Raw genomic sequence first — 16,855 nt, forward strand, 5'->3', positions numbered from 1 at the left:
ATTGCAGAAACATTAGAACTTTGAAAGATTTTATAAAGGGCAGGAACCCACCAGGAAAGGTGATACCAGAAGTTTAAATTCTCACTGAACGTTCAGTCATGTCATAGTAAAATGCTAATCTTGCTTAAAAGCCAAGGGGAAGCCCTTTTGGATGAGCCAACTGTCACTCCTTCCACATACAACGCACCGTGATTTGTGTCAGAGAACCTCAATCCTAATAAGAGAGGAGTGGATTAAAGGATTGGAGAACGATGTGAGCTGTTAAAGGGCAGGGTTTGCTGAGGGTAACACCATTAAAGAATGGAGGAGATTTACCAGGATGTTGCCTGGTATGGTGGGAAAATCGTATGAGGAAAGGCTGAGGGACTTGAGGTTGTTTTCGTCAGAGAGAAGAAGGTTAAGAGGTGACTTAATAGAGACATACAAGATGATCAGAGGATTAGATACGGTGGATAGTGACAGCCTTTTTCCTCGGATTGTGATGGCTAACACGAGGGGACATAGCTTTAAATTGAGGGGTGAGAGATATAGGATAGATGTTAGAGGTAGGTTCTTTACTCAGAGAGTAGTAAGGGCGTGGAATGCCCTGCCTGCAGCAGTAGTGGACTCGTCAACATTAAGAGCATTCAAATGGTTATTGGATAAACATATGGATGATATTGGAATAGTGTAGATTAGAGGGGCTTTAGATTGGTTTCACTGGTCGGCGCAACATCGAGGGCCGAAGGCCCTGTACTGCGCTGTAATGTTCTATGTTCTATTAAAGGGAGGATTATTGCTTCCAAATCTTATAAAGGTGCTGTACTCAAAGAAGTGAGCAAACTGATCAGAATATATATTTAGAACAAGGCAGCTGTTATTTCTCATCTTGCGAGGAACAGAGAGATTAATAGATTAAAATTGCCTTCCAGGATATGAACTGCGATTACTGTTCACAGCAATGAAATTTTATAGCAGAGGATAAAGTCACTTGGTCCAAAAGCTTCACACTGCTGTTTGTGCTGCACACAAATACCTTTCCTCCCTTCCTTTATCTCACCTTGTCAGCACATCCCTCTATTTCTCACTCTCTCATGTATTTATGCAGCTTTCTCTTAATGCTTTATTATGTTATTATTGGAATTTATATATGTGTGTGTGTGTTTTTGTGTGTGTGTGTACGTGGGGGGGGCGGGGGGGGGGGAGATGGTGTGTGTACATGTGTGAGTACGTATGTCCGTGTTTGTGTGTGTGTACATGTGTGAGGACATGTGTGTGTTTACCTATTCCCAAGAAAGCACAAAGCTAAACTCAGCCACATCCTAAAACAACCTCTATTCAAAGGGACAGGAGGAAGGTTCACTCCTTGTTCCCTTGAATAGAATTTGGACTGAATGTCACACAGGGCAGTGTGTTGGTTCCATTTCAAATTCAGCCCATGCCCTCCTCCTGCTGCAGATAATTTGCTTAATCTGCATCTTGTCCAATCTCAGAATTTGGACCCCTGTGCCTCCATTTTACACTGTGTTATGATAGCTTAGTGTGCTGAGGAATGGAGCTTGAATCCCAACTATTTGATTAACAATTATGAATTGAACCAAGATTGTCTGAATAAAATAGTCCCATCGGGAGAATTGTATGGAGGCAACAGGGCTCCTGGCTGGAGACCCTTGTTGCCTCCTATGGGAAGGGCCTCTGGTATTACATACCAATAAGGCAATTCAGAGGTCATCAATAGGCCAGCCACTCAATTAAAACCCAAAGGGGGGAAAGTCCCACCTGCTGAAAGCTACTGGCAAACTAGAGACTGGCAGCTCCTTCACTCAGCAGTGCTGCCAAGGAGGTGGCTGCTGTTGGATTGACACCCAACCGAGACCCTGAATTGCAGAGTGGTGAAGAGAGGAGTCTCTTGGGTTGGGGGTCATGAGGGAGGGACTGTAATGGGTACTCTGTAACTGACACCATCATTAATAATTTCTACCATTGACCACTGGTATTTAATAAAGTTTTACCTTTATACTGTGACATTGGTTTCCTGAGTATATTTGCCACCTCGTTGGAAAACCCCGCGATCATACTGGAGCAGGTAGGATGTGACAAAAGATCCTCCTTTATAATCTCAGCCATGGCTCATTGGGAACAATACCATGGTTGAGTCAGAAATTTGTGGAAACAATGCCCAATCAAAGATTTGAGTAGATATTCCAGTTGACACAGTGCAGGGCTGAGGATATGGTGCACCCATTGAAGGTGCTGGGCCAGGATTTTGCTCCCCCTCCGCAGTGTGTTTTGCGGCGGCAGGAAGCAGTGCGCCGCTCACTGGTGGCAGGATCTTACGGTCCCACCATTGTCAATGGGGTTTCCCATCGAACGCACTGCTCACCTCCGGGAAACCCATGGCGAGGTGTTCCATCAGTGGGACCATAACATCTGCCGTAAATGCCAGCAAGGTTTTGGCAGCTATCTTTCCCATGAGACTGAGGCCCTGTTGCCCCCCGAAATGGAGGTTGGAAATCCCACGGTACTATCTGGAGAACAGCAGAGGAGTGTGAGTATTCTGGTCACTATTTAACCCTCAACCCGCACTTAAAACAGATGATATGATTGTGGGAGCCTTCTGAGTCACAAATTGGCTTTCTCTGCAACTACTAAGTATTTTGACACATCCTGAGCGTTTTATGAATTCAAGTCTTCCTTCATTTTTTTCTTCTGCTCTAATTTCTATACCTGCAGTATTCTACAATACTTATTCCTGAACAAGCAGTTAAAAAACAGGGTACAGTATCTGGTCGCAATCATACTTCTGTTTGCGAGAGCATGCTGCGACATTTCCTATGTTGCGAATTCAAAACTACTTCAAGTGATTCGGATCATTCTGTGGTTGCAATAGGTGCTTTATAAATTCAAGTTCTCACTTTCGTCTTCCCTTATATAAAAGATTCCCTTATATAAAAGGATGGCACGGTAGCACAGTAATTAGCACTGCTGCCTCACAGCGCCAGGGACCCGGATTTGATACCCAGCTTGGGTCACTGTCTGTATGGAGTTTGCATGTTCTCCCCGTGTCTGCATGGGTTTTCTCTGGGTGCTCCAGTTTCCTCCCATAGTCCGAAAGATGTGCGGGTTAGGTGGATTGGCCATGCTAAACTGCTCCTTAGTATCAGGGGGCTAGCTAGGGTAAATGCATGAGGTTATGGGGATAGGGTCTGGGTGGGATTGCGGTTGGTGCAGACTCGATGGGCTGAATAGCCTCCTTCTGCACTGTAGGATTCTATGATTATGCAGCTTTATGCCTTGCATGTTTTTGAAATTTGCTTTCAAGGGTAGGAACTGACCTCCCATCCAGCAGGTCATGACCCCAAGGGAGCATTTCAGGAAGGTACCAAACTGAATGAACAAGTGGTTTTTGAAGAAAAGAATCTCTACCAGACGGCCAATGGCTTTGGAGCGGGCATACATCAAGGTTGGTAGCTGCATAATTGGGAAGGAGTCTTCTTAATAATAAGGGAAGCAGAGTAGGTCTGAATATTGTCTTTTATGCTTAACTGAGTAAGAAGTCTCACAGCACCAGGTTAAAGTCCAACAGGTTTATTTGGAATCACGAGGTTTCGGAGCACTGCTCCCTCATCAGGTGAGTGGCTCCACTCAATGGAAAACTCAATGGAAAATACTGTTGAGAGTCATTTGCAGGATAAAACAAGTTGCTGATTTACTGTGAGCCTATTGTGCACTCCTGTACTGGCAATTTAACCCCTGCTGCTCACAGTAAACATCCATTAGCAACAAAATAACAGAACTACAGCAATGATTCCACCCTCTGTTTGCAAGATAATAATGAATGAAAAGGCCATCTAACTCAGTTCATCCACCCAGAATGACATACAAACATAAGTATTAGGGAACGAGTTCAGCCCCTCAAGCCTGCTCTGCCAGTTGATAACATTGCCTCCATTATACCAGTGATTACAATTGAAAAGTATTTAATTGGCTGTAAAGTGAATTGATATATTCTGAAAGATGCTTATAAATGTAGGTTTTGTCTTCCTTCCATTCCACCTGCGTGCAGTGGGCAGAATGACTGTAACAATGGTGAAACCAGATGCCCAATCCTGATTCCCGAAGGAAAATTAATCTCAGCAAACAACTCATGTTAGAATCAACTCAGGCTGCACAGAAATCTCCACATTTACAAAATAATTCAACTCTGTAGCTAATACAGCCTTACCATTCGGACTTCTCTGGTGCTAACACACAACATAGCATAAATTGCATTTGCCCCTTTTATGATAATGACCCTATCTCAGATTTTGTTAATCAGCCATCTACCACCAGCTTAGTAAAAATGTGGTCTGAATTGTTGATCTGAATTTTTTAAAGAATGATACAGGGTGTAAAGAATCAGTACGGCCTTAACTGAGGAGTGGATTGTTTCCCCTTCCCCCAGAAACTGTCATACAGATTTTATTGTACACTGTGAATTTATAGCCTAAAATGGAAAAATGTAATTAATAAATAAAAAACAGCAAAGGCAAAAGAAGAGTGACACCCTCAACTCACATATCCTCCCCCAACCCACCCTCAATATCCCTGATGATACCCCTTTTATTCCACCTGGGCTCCCAAATTGGCACATCAGTCCAGATGAGCGTATTACCCAACCGAACATACCCAGGGGCAAGTAAAGACACAAATTCATTCAAAGCTCATTGTGAGTGATAGTTCAATAGTTGGCTTGATTCCTACCTCCTGCCAGAAAGAGAAATTGGAGCAACTAATACTGGAATGAAGAGACCAGCAGGAAAATTCTAATCCGTATCAAATGTTAGGCAAATGAAAACACATCCCAACATTTCCATGATTCTGCGCATTCATGTTTCAGTGTACATTTCTATATCATGAAATTGGATTTTTAAGCCAGTGTATCACAAAGAAAATTAAACTCACAGAATTCTGTCATTGCAGTTCTTTGGAATTTTGATGTGACCCCATTATTTGATTGCAAATGGCGTGCCTGTTAATCCATTCGCAAATAACTGAGCATCTTAGTGATGTTGCAGCTGTAATCCACACCTGGGAATCCAATATTTTGTGTCTGAAACATCTGAATTCCTTGATTATATTCCAACCTGTAACTCACTACCAAGATTACTTTGTTAAAGCTTCAAATAAGTCAACAAATACTTCTGATCATCCAAGCTATTGAGTTGGATGATCGTTCTGAATGGTGGAACAGGCTCGAAGGGCTGAATGGCCTGCTCCTGCTCCTATTTTCTATGCTTCTATGTTTCACACAAAGGGTAGGCATCATTCTGGAATTCTCTTCCCTCAGAGAACTATTGAAGCTGTGGGTTAATTCAAAATCTTAGAACTGAGATTGCTCGATTTTTGTAAGGTCAGGTTATTAAGATATATGAAAGCAGGTAGATGGAGTTCAGTTACATTTCAGTCGTGCTCTAATCACATGGCAAGAACAGGTTTGAAGGGTCAAATGGCCTCCTTTGGACCTTTGAAGGTGATCCACAGAAGAAATGATTGATTTTTCTTTTGGTTGATAATTTAATTGTTTTTAAAGTTTTTACTTTTCCTGTGATGGCAACAGCAGCCAGAAATTCTCTTGGTGTAGCTGAGTCTGTCATTGGACAAGTCATTGAATCTGTTGCTGTGGGAGGCAGTGAAATAACAATATTGTCACTGAACTAGTAATCAGGGGACCAGGTTCAAATCCCACAGCAGCAGATGGTGAAATTTGAATTCAATAAGAATCTGAAATTTTAAAAAGTCTAATAATGACAATGAAACCATTGTTAATTGTTGTAAAAACCCACCCGGTTCACTAATGTCCTGTAGGGAAGGAAATCTGCCGTCCTTATCTGGTCTTGCCTATATGTGACTCCAGATTCACAGCAATGTGGTTGACTCATAAAATTAGGAATGGGCAATAAATACTGGCCCAGCCAGTGGTGCCCACATCCTATGAAACAATTAATAAAGATAGCTCTGAAATATAGGAACAGGAGTAAGTCTGATCTGTGCCCCAATGTCATTTATCACCCTTCATGTCCCTCAAAACCTTCAGTTAATAGAAATCTGTCAATCTCAGAGACAGAGTATTGTCAGATATTTATATCGCAGTGAGAGTTTTTCTAGTAACCAATCTATCAGAATTTAATCTTGTGCATATTTGCTTTAAAGGTTGCAACATTCGGCCTCCGAAAGCACTGGACTCAATGCTCAAACGCCAAGAACTGAACCGCAAGCAGAATCTCGTTAAGTGAACAAAGGCTGGTTAACACTGGATTTACTCCGCAAGGGGTCAAATGCACCATTTACTGTGTCGTTTCTACAGGGAAAATTGCTATGAGCATTGATGCTCATGTTCAACACTGCTGCTTCACAGTGCCAGGAACCCAGGTTCAATTCCAGCCTCAGGTAACAGAGATTATCTGGTATCTTAGAATCTTAGAATCTTAGAAACCCTACAGCACAGAGAGAGGCCATTCGGCCCATCGAGTCTGCACCGACCACAATCCCACCCAGGCCCTACATATCCCCCATATCCCTACATATTTACCCACTAATCCCTCTAACCTACGCATCCCAGGACACTAAGGGCAATTTTAGCATGGTTAATCAACCTAACCCGCACATCTTTGGACTGTGGGAGGAAACCGGAGCACCCGGAGGAAACCCACGCAAACACGAAGAGAATGTGCAAACTCCACACAGACAGTGACCCAAGCCGGGAATCGAACCCAGGTCCCTGGAGCTGTGAAGCAGCAGTGCTAACCACTGTGCTACCGTGCCGCCCCCGGTATGTCTGTGTATAGTTTGTACATTCTCCCCATGTCTGCGTGGGTTTCCTCCGGGTGCTCCGGTTTCCTCCCACAGTCCGAAGGTGTGGAGGTCAGGGGGACTGGCTAGGGTAAATAGGTGGGGTTAGGGGATAGGGCCTGGGTGGGATTGTGGTCAGTCCAGGCTCAATGGGCCTTCTTCTGCATTGTAGGGATTCTATGATTCTATGATGTCTTCAGGCTTTAGTCTAATGCAGTCTTAAATTCTCATCCTCTTGTTTTCAAATCTCTCCTTGGCCTCACCACTTTCTACCTCCATAACCTCTTCCAGCCCGACAGCACCACCACAGTTTCTGCACTCCTTCAATTCTGGACTCTTGCCAGTTTTAATCCCTCCACAACTGGCACCCAAGACTCCAACTGCTGAGACCATTAAGCTCTGAAATTTCCTTTCGAAACTCTCTGCTCTGACCAAGCTATTGATCGCATGCCCTACTCTCCTTATTTGGATTAGAATCAGATTTCTTTCGATAATATTTCTGTGAATATAAATGTTGATACTGTTTTTGGCATTGTGGAGAAACTGAAAAGTCAAATTCAGCTAATTATCCATTTCTCTTTGTAAGGACATGATTAAACCTTCACCACACCCTCAGGCAATACATTCCAGATCCCAACCACAATCTGTGTAGAAAAAGTTCTCCCGATGTTACATTTGATTCTTTTGCCATTCACCTTTAATCGATTTCCTCTAGTTCTTGACCCTTTCCCAGTGGTCTCACTTCCTATTATGTTCAGACCCCTCATGATTATCAAATCTAATCTCAACCTTCTCTAAGGAGAATAGACACAGCTTCTCAAATCTCTCACATAACCAAAGTCCCTCATCCCTAGAACCATACTTGCAAATCCTTTCTGTACCATTTCTAATTCCTAATTATCCCTAATCAAAGAGATGCAGACAAGTTAATTGAGGCAAGCAAGTCAATGAGATATAGACAAGTGAGTGGGCACTAGAATCAGAATTCTACCAGCCCGCCCACCACGGAATCGGAGCGGGCGAGGGGTGAACAACGAAGATGCCTGTTGACCTCGGGCGGGAATTTCTAGTCTCACGCGAGCGAGGCTGTAATACCCCACCCATGGAACCATAGAATCCCTGCAGTGAAGAAGAGGCCATTCAGCCCATCTCGTCTGCACCGACTCTCTGACAGAGTATTTTACCCAGGCACAATCCCTGTAATCCCACGCATTTACCATGGCTAATTTCATCTAACCTACACATTTTGTGACACTAAGGGTCAATTTAGCGTGGCCAATCCACCTATCCTGCACATTTTGGATTGGGGGAGGAAAAAGGAGCTCCTGGAGGAAACCCACGCATACACGGGGAGATGTGCAAACTCCACACAGTCACCCAAGGTTGAAATTGAACCCAGGTCCTTGGAGCTATGAGGCAGCAAGCTAACCGCTGTACCCTGTGCCACTCCGCTGGCAAGCCTCGTGTAATGTGGGAAGTGGGCTATTCACTTTGGTAAAAATAGAAAAGCAGAATATTTTTTTAAAGTCATGAAACATGTTGATGTTGATGTTCAGAGGGTTTTGAATGTGCTTTTACAGGGAATATCGAAAGTCAGCATACAGGTACAGCAAGCAATTAGGAAGGTGAATGCCATGTTGACTTTTAATGCCAGAGGATTGGAGTACAAAAATAAGGATGTCTTGCATGAATTGTGAAGGCTTTGGGGAGACCACACCTGGAATACATTGGGCAGTTTCATTCTCCAAAATTAGGGAAAGACATATTTGCATTGAACACAATACAGTGAAGATTCACTGGGGTGGCTCCTGAGATGACAGGCTGAAGAAATTGATCTATATTTTCCAGTTTAGGGGTATATGAGATGCTCTCATTGAAGTATATATCCTGAATAAGCTTGATAGGATGGATACTGAAAGGTTGTTTCCCCTGTCATAGGGATCTAGAATATGGGGCACAGTCTCAGGATAAAGGATTCAAGAATGAGATGAGGAGAAATTTCTTCACCCAAAGAGTTGTGAATCTTTCTAATTCTCCACCCCAGAGGGTTGTGAATGCTCCATATGTTTAAGTCTGAGATTGACAGAGCTTTGGTCTCTGAGGGAATTGTAGGATATGGGGAGTCAGCAGGTGTTGAAGTTGCAGGTCAGCCATGATTGTATTGATTAGGCTTGTAGGCTTGACAGGCCATCTGGTGTATAAAGTTAAAGTTTATTTATTAGTCACAAGTAGGCTTACATTAACACTGCAATGAAGTTACTGTGAAATTCCCCTAGTCGCCATACTCTGGCGCCTGTTCGGGTCAATGCACCTAACCAGCACATCTTTCAGACTGTGGGAGGAAACCTGAGCAGCTGGAGGAAACCCACACAGACATGGGGAGAACGTGTAAACTCCACACAGACAGTGACCCAAGCCGGGAATCGAATCCAGGTCCCGAGCGCTGTGGGACAACAGTGCTAACCACTGTGTCCATGTGTCGCACCAAGTCCAAGTTTTCTCAACCTGGCACTTGAAAGATATGTGCACATTTACCCATAGGCCTCTCTGCTGCACCCCTTTAGAACTGTATCCTTTATCTTATATTGCCTTTCTTTGTTGTTTCCCTCACATTTTTGATTGTTTAATTCAATTATTTTCTTTGTATATTTTCAGTATTATTTGAAAATATACATCCTTCTATGAATGGTTTTGTGAGCTATGAACTTTTAAGTGTTAACTAGCATTGTTAAGTAGCAACTGGATTTGAAATAAGACATCTACTTCCTCATAAGTTATGATGTGGATGTGCCGGTGTTGGACTGGGGTAGGCACAGTAAGTAGTCTCACAACACCAGGTTAAAGTCCAACAGGTTTATTTGGTAGCACGAACTTTTGGAGTGCTGCTCCTTCATCAGGTGAGTGGCACTCACCTGAAGAAGGAGCAGCACTCCGAAAGCTTGTGCTACCAATAAACCTGTTGGACTTTAACCTGGTGTTGTGAGACTACATACTCCTCATAAGTTAGTATCACCTCACACAATTTCATTCACTGTGTACATCGCTAGTGGCTGTATCTGAGCTGCATGAGTTCTGAATTGATTAATACTGATTCTATTCTTCCGTTCCCTCCAATTCCCACAGGAACAAAATGATAACTTTGCATCAGCAGGATTCCATAAGAACATAAGAACATAAGAAATAGGAGCAGGAGTAGGCCATCTAGCCCCTCGAGCCTGCCCCGCCATTCAATAAGATCATGGCTGATCTGAAGTGGATCAGTTCCACTTACCCGCCTGATGCCTATAACCCCTAATTCCCTTACCGATCAGGAATCCATCTATCCGTGATTTCAACATATTCAACGAGGTAGCCTCCACCACTTTAGTGGGCAGACAATTCCAGAGATTCACCACCCTCTGAGAGAAGAAGTTCCTCCTCAATTCTGTCCTAAATTGACCCCCCTTTATTTTGAGGCTGTGCCCTCTAGTTCTAGTTTCCTTTCTAAGTGGAAAGAATCTCTCCACCTCTACCCTATCCAGCCCCTTCATTATCTTATAGGCCTCTATAAAATCCCCCCTCAGCCTTCTAAATTCTAACAAGTACAAACCCAATCTGCTCAGTCTCTCCTCATAATCAACATCCCTCATCTCTGGTATCAATCTGGTGAACCTTCTCTGCACTCCCTCCAAGGCCAATATATCCTTCCGCAAATAAGGGGACCAATACTGCACAAGTATTCCAGCTGCGGCCTCACCAATGCCCTGTACAGATGCAGCAAGACATCTCTGCTTTTATATTCTATCCCCCTTGCGATATAGGCCAACATCCCATTTGCCTTCTTGATCACCTGTTGCACCTGCAGACTGGATTTTTGCGTCTCATGCACAAGGACCCTCAGGTCCCTCTGCACAGCAGCATGTTGTAATTTCTTTCCATTTAGATAATAATCCAATTTGCTATTATTTCTTCCAAAGTGAATAACCTCGCATTTGTTAACGTTATACTCCATCTGCCAGATCCTCGCCCACTCACTCAGCCTGTCCAAATCTCTCTGCAGACCTTCCACGCCCTCCACACGATTCACTTTTCCACTTATCTTTGTGTCGTCTGCAAACTTTGTTACCCTACACTCAGTCCCCTCCTCCAGATCGTCTATATAAATGGTAAATAGTTGAGGCCCCAGTACCGATCCCTGCGGCACGCCACTAGTTACCATCCGCCAACCAGAAAAGCACCCATTTATTCCGACTCTCTGCTTCCTGTCGGATAGCCAATCCCCAATCCACGCCAACACCCTACCCCCAACTCCGTGTGACCCAATCTTCTTCAGCAACCTTTTGTGAGGCACCTTATCAAACGCCTTTTGGAAATCCAAAAACACCGCATCCACCGGTTCCCCTCTGTCAACTGCACTAGTCACATCTTCATAAAAATCCAACAAGTTCGTCAAGCACGACTTTCCCCTCATAAATCCATGCTGCGTCTGCTTAATCGAACCATTCTTATCCAGATGGCCTGCAATTTCTTCTTTAATGATGGATTCCAGCATTTTCCCAACTACAGACGTTAAGCTAACCGGCCTGTAGTTACCTACCTTTTGTCTATTTCCTTTTTTAAACAGCGGCGTTACATTAGCCATTTTCCAATCCGCCGGCACTACCCCAGAATCCAACGAACTTTGATAAATAACCACTGACGCATCCGCTATTACCTCTGACATTTCTTTCAGTACCCTGGGATGCATTCCATCTGGGCCCGGGGACTTGTCCACCTTCAGACCCGTTAATCTACCAAGCACTGCCTCCCTGGTAACATTAATTGTATTGAGTACCTCTCCTCCTACCAACCCTCTATCGTTAATATTCGGTAAACTATTTGTGTCTTCCACCGTGAAGACCGACACAAAAAACTTATTTAAAGGTTCAGCCATTTCCTCATTTCCCACTATTAAATCCCCCCTCTCATCCTCCAAGGGTCCAACATTCACTCTTGTCACTCTATTCCTTTTTATATATTTGTAAAAGCGTTTACTATCATTTTTTATATTTAGGGCTAGCCTAGCTTCATAACCTATCTTTCCTTTCTTTATCGCTTCCTTAGTCGTTCTTTGTTGTTTCTTAAAGTTTTCCCAATCTTCCGATTCTCCACTATTTTTGGCCACTCTGTATGCATCGGACTTTAATTTAATACTCTCCTTAATTTCCTTTGTTATCCACGGCTGGTTATCCCTTTTCTTACAACCCTTCTTTATCACCGGAATATATTGTTGCTGAGTACTGAAAAGGATCTCCTTAAAAATCCTTCACTGTTCCTCAGCTGTCCTACCTACCAGTCTGCTCTCCCAGTCCACCTTAGCCAATTCAGCCCTGATCCTATCGTACTTCCCTCTGTTCAAACAGAGGACAGTGGTATGGGACCCTACTTTCTCCTCTTCCATTTGTATCAGAAATTCGACCATATTGTGATCCCTTGACCCAAGAGGGTCCTTCACAAGAACATCCTTAATTCTACCTACCTCGTTACACATTACCAGATCTAAGATAACTCGTTCCCTCGTCGGTTCTGTAACATGCTGTTCAAGGTAACTATCCCGACAGCATTCTAAGAACTCTTCCTCCATCCCGCCCCTTCCAACTTGAGTCAGCCAATCAATATGCAGGTTGAAGTCCCCCATCATTATTGCCGTTCTGTTTTTGCACGCATCCATTATTTGCTTGTTTATAGCCCTCCCCACCTCAACATTATTATTTGGGGGCCTATAGACCACGCCTACTAGTGTCTTTCTCCCCCTACTATTCCTTAGCTCTACCCATAACGATTTCACATTTTGTTCCTTAGAGCCTATGTCATCCCTCACTACTACCCTGATATTATCTTTTATTAACAGAGCTACCCCACCACCTTTTCCTTCCTGTCTATTCTTCCTAAGTGCCTGATACCCCTGGATATTCATCTCCCAGTCCTGGTCTCCCTGCAGCCACGTTTCTGTCATGGCCACTAGGTCATACCCATTTGTGCTGATTTGCATCATCAACTCATTAACTTTGTTCCGAATGCTTCTTGCATTCAGGCAAAGTGTCTTTATTCCAGCTTTTATCTGGACCCGATTTGATGAAACGCTATCAACCTCTCCCTCGCCCTCTACACAAGAACAAAGAACAAAGAACAAAGAACAATACAGCACAGGAACAGGCCCTTCGGCCCTCCAAGCCCGCGCCGCTCCCCGGTCCAGGATTGAATCCTGAATCCAGGATCCCCACCCAATTTTCCAGCCTATCTACATACCAATATCCTATCCACCGAGCTGTCCCTCACAGCTACGATGCTTTGTTCATTACAACCTATTAACTTACCCCCACCCCCCCATTCCAGACCATGTGATCTCCAGGGAGAGGCGAAAACCCTTGAGGGAAGAGCTGATGCTCCTTGCAAATTCCAAACTGGCAACTGCCTGCTTGTCTCTTTGTAAGCCCTCATTCACTTGCACTCGCTGCCTCTCCTCTACCATTGATTTCGTAATTCCTCTTACCTCTGCACCCTCCCCCCCATAAATTAGTTTAAAGCCCTATCAACAGCCCTTGCTGCCTTCTTGCCTGAAGAGGGCGTATCTATTGAAGACATATGGAAATGGACAGTGGATGATGTTTACAACTTCATCAACCTCTTGTCAGGCTGCTCAAATTATGCTCAAGCAATTGTTTTCGTCTTCAGTTCTATAATGGTCAATCCTTGTGCTACGCATAATGTCAATGACTTTGCTTTTATTGGCGGCTTCAACCAATTTGCACACAGCAACTTCCCGTAAACAGTATATAATCACCAGTTGTTACTTGAGGGATAGAAAATTGGCCAGGATATGGGGAGAAATTCCTTCCACTATCATTAAAATCGACAACTAAATAGATAATGATGAATGAGTGAAAGGAGTTTCATTTATGAATCAAAGATTAAGTGGTACATATAACCTGTCGAAACTTGAGGAGTCAAACCATCCATTTTATTTTTCAAAACTCATTATGAGAGCAAGTAACAAAAAGCAACCAATCAAATTACTCAGAAGTAATTGTTCAGGAACCATGTAATTTTTTTCCCATGCACTGCATTCTCTTGATCCTGATTGTGGTGAAGCTGGATGTTTCATGGGTGAATAGATTTAGTTAACATTTGTATTTTTCATCTTCCAAATCCCTAGACCTTCAAAGATCATGCCATTGATGGGGAGACTCTCCCTCTCCTGACAGAAGGACATCTTCTAGAAACAATGGGTTTGAAACTGGGACCAGCTTTGCAAAGCCGATTTCAGGTAGATTCAAAGCTGTCACATAGTATCAACCCTAACGTTATCCATTTCTATTGTCAGGGAATAGGTCAGAAACCCCAAGGTATATTGAAGTTAGACTAGACCCCAACTATTTTTGATTTTGGCATTAGTGTGAGCATAAGGTGTTTTACTCAAGGTGTGATTTTATTGACCCACGAGGAAGTTTTTATCAAAACAAACTTTATTTAACAATACAATTTAACTATAACAAAAGGAATTAGCGTAACCTTTACCAATTGAAATACTTAGACATGCCAAGATGCATTTGTTAGCTGCCAACCTATCTCTATTAGTTCCAATTTAAGCAATCTTCCTCATAGAATAAACTTCTTCTTCAAAATAAGTCAGCAAAACACACAGGCTTACATGCTGGAATGCGGGCTACAGGTCCTCAAACCTCAAGAAGACCTCTGGAGAAAGATAGCTAGTTTCTAGTAGGTCCCAGACTTCAATATCCAGTGAGAGAGTGAGGGAAGAGCTGCTGCTCCTTGCAAATTCCAAACTGGCAACTGCCTGCTTGTCTCTTTGTAAGCCTAGCTCCTACCATTGGCACAAGACAAGCTCTTGTCAATCAAACTAATTAAACCCTACTCTCAAACACCAGAGGATAACCCAAAAAATGACAAAACTGAATTGACTCAGATTAAAACAAACACCCAAAATCTAGGAGCAATTATTCTTTTGCATTCTCAGAAGGTGGGCTGACTGGAGCAGACAAAGCAGCATCATAATCAGAGCTGAAGTTTAAAACATTCCCTTCACAAGAAACATGACACAAATACAATTCTTAAAGGCACAGTATCGTCACACTATTAACAACCTAGGTGGACAATAGATGCCAGTGATTGGTCACATAACCACTTTTTGACATAACAAATGGATTTTCACTGCTACATCAAACTAGCCAATACACACTTTCATCATGGGAAATTTTAAATAATTTGTTACTATCATCATTTATTTCATCAAAGAATAGAATGAAAAACAGACAGGTTGTTTATTTTTCTCAGTGCTGTTTGTGATAGCTTGATGTGCACAGAAAGATTGTTCAACTACATAAGAATAACCATCATACAATAAAGTAATTCATTGTATGTGACCCACTTTGGGTTGTTTCTGTGAAGCATGATAAAAATGCACCTAACTACTAGCCTGTATATAGGCTTGAGAGTGATTATTTTAATTTTTTCTTTGCTTTTAGACAGTAGACATAACACACTGACAGAGCTAACAGCAAAGAGTTAAATGATTCTTAAAACAAGAGAATAGCATACACATATGTGAAATGCATTAAGAGAATTAAACAAGTAACTATGATTTTAAAACATATATGCTGATATTTTAAATGTATTCTAAGTATTGTGTAAATCATTGTTCGCTTTGGCCAAAACAAGTTACCGAAAGGCATAATGGGAAAAGCGAATAGTTCAGAGCCAAAGGCCTGGGATCCCTTTAGTTAGCAGAATTCATATCAGAATGTTTCCAATGAGGGAACACACATTGCAACAATAATGAATAGGTTCAGTCACTGCCCAGACACAGGTTAGATATTACTCTGACCGCAGGAACACATGTCTATTCAACTTGGCAGTGAGCAGGTGGGAACATCCACTTTGACCTTTACGGTAGTGTCTCCCGTAACCTGGCAGCAGGGAGGTAGCTTCAGCTAAAAAGGAAGTTAACATCCAGATTAAATGGATGAATGAGATACCATTATGCTACAAGCTACAATGCCATTGGCTAAGGTACTTGTCAAAGATTTGTATTAGTGTGTGTATACTAAATGAAATTAATTTTAAACTAATGAAGGGCGGGAAATCTGATTTTAAAAATGTATAACTGTTCTGTTTTTTACTGATAACTTCAGAACCTATCCGAGAGGTCTGGGTATTCTGTATCTGTGATCATTGGGATAACTTCTCCCTTTAACCATTGGTCTTTAATAAATTTTTACCTTTTGTACTGTGACATTGGCTTCCTGTGTCTCATTGCCACCTTGTCGAAAACCCTGCCAGCAAAGCCGAAACTAGGTGGAAATGTGATGAATATTTCAGAAGTCATTTTGATTGAAAACAAGCCAACAAATTGTAAAATTCCACATAATGACACACATGCTGATAGTTTTGTTTTATTGATTCTCGTTCCAGTTTGTTTCTCGGAGTATCAGGAATGTGTATGTGATCACCCCTCTCTACCCCTCTACAGTGTACTTCGGGTGAAACCACCCATCAGACTTCAGATGTAATTTCACCCATGACCTTTGCCGAAGGAGTTTACCTGCTGGGAATTCCATGTGGGCAAGACCAGGAGAATGCCAAGGTTCCAGGACAGAGTACAATGGCATAAACAGACAAAGCATGCGGTGAGCAACGTCATTTACAGAGTCCTGAAAAGAATTAGGTTGGATTATTGGGATACAATCAACATGTGTTCCACTTGAGTTTTAGAAAATCTATGTCTACAAAAAACTGCTGAGTCCAGAATCTTGGTAATGTTTCTCTTAAATTATAAATAGGCTGCTTGTGAGCAATAAATCATCATTGATCCCCCAGAAGGTTAGGTTCAAAGGGTTTCTCAAAGATACAGAAATGGCTCCATGTTAACAGTTAAAAATATAACAGGGACACTGGTGGGTTCGGTTGATTGGCAATGCTAAATTGCCCCTTAGTGTCAGGGGGAACCAGCTAGGGTTAATACGTGGGTTATGGGGATAGGGCCTGGGTGGGATTGTGGTCAGTGCAA

At 42.6% G+C, this 16,855-nt stretch overlaps 1 pseudogene; it reads left to right on the forward strand.

The window, feature by feature from the left end:
* Positions 1–3,331: 3,331 nt before the first annotated feature.
* Positions 3,332–16,513, forward strand: LOC144485368 (uncharacterized; annotated as a pseudogene).
* Positions 16,514–16,855: the final 342 nt, after the last annotated feature.

The sequence above is a fragment of the Mustelus asterias genome, chromosome 3, assembly GCF_964213995.1.
Source record: "Mustelus asterias chromosome 3, sMusAst1.hap1.1, whole genome shotgun sequence".
Lineage (NCBI taxonomy): Eukaryota > Metazoa > Chordata > Chondrichthyes > Carcharhiniformes > Triakidae > Mustelus > Mustelus asterias.